The sequence below is a fragment of the Poecilia formosa genome, unplaced genomic scaffold (genome assembly GCF_000485575.1).
Source record: "Poecilia formosa unplaced genomic scaffold, Poecilia_formosa-5.1.2 Scaffold529, whole genome shotgun sequence".
NCBI lineage: Eukaryota > Metazoa > Chordata > Actinopteri > Cyprinodontiformes > Poeciliidae > Poecilia > Poecilia formosa.
Window position 1 is genome coordinate 344586 of NW_006800468.1, and position 837 is coordinate 345422.

Consider the following 837-nt stretch of genomic DNA (forward strand, 5'->3'; position numbering starts at 1 on the left):
AAGGTTTCACAAATCAGAAAAAGGTTTCACAAATCCCAAACATGGGTTTTAAATATTCTGCTATTAGAGCAGAATAATCCAGTGCAGGTGTGAAGAGTCTAGGTGTTGTAGTTTTTAAGCTAGAGTTGATTAAAGATCCAGAAGGGAGTGGAAAAATTAGGTGGACTCGCCCTTTAGCCATTTCCCGAATTGGAAGCTGGAATTGGAAACCAACTTCAGCTTCGTTCAATTTTAATCGAGCAAATTAAGAGCTGCTATGTTAGTCAAAGTTATCCTTATTTAGCAACTTAGCTGATGAGACAGTGCTTGTGTTTTTTGCTGTGTTGACTTTATCCACATGATGACCCATTTTAGCCTAAGGACACGTGATGGTTGGGGACTGGGGGGGCGACAAAGGGTGCTAAATGAAGACATGCTACGAGTGTGGAGGATGATAATAAGGACCGGCCACCAGAGAAAGAAGTTCCTATTTGACCAAAGAGAAAGAAGCAGATGAAATATTCCCCAAGAAAATTAGGTAAGTCGTTTCTGTGTTAATATTTTCACCATGTGAAGTGGGGTGGGACAGCCAGGTAAGTGGGGAATGGGGAGCAGGAATCAACATTCACCAGCTGAGTTAAGGTAAGGTAATTTTATTTATATAGCACATTTTCAGCAACTTAATAAGTTATGTTTAGACAACTATTGTTGTTAAATGTAAAACTGGTGTTTAATCTATTTATTCATTAATTAACTTCTTGCAAACATACATAAGCCAGAGTATCTGATTGGAAATGCTTTCAAATGCTCATTAAGTGAATAGATACTCATGTGCCTAGAACTATACATTAAATGATG

The 837-nt window shown here is 38.0% G+C and overlaps 1 protein-coding gene and 1 long non-coding RNA gene across 2 annotated transcripts in view; both read left to right on the plus strand.

Annotated features, from left to right (window-relative positions):
* Positions 1-837, plus strand: part of slc37a2 (solute carrier family 37 member 2) — a 25440-nt gene that overhangs the window by 20737 nt on the left and 3866 nt on the right. The window lies entirely within an intron of this gene.
* LOC107834132 (uncharacterized) overlaps positions 94-837 on the plus strand; it is a 2913-nt gene continuing 2169 nt past the window's right edge. The window contains exon 1 of the long non-coding RNA XR_001659916.1: positions 94-517. This is a non-coding gene — a long non-coding RNA (uncharacterized LOC107834132). The remainder of the gene's footprint in view (positions 518-837) is intronic.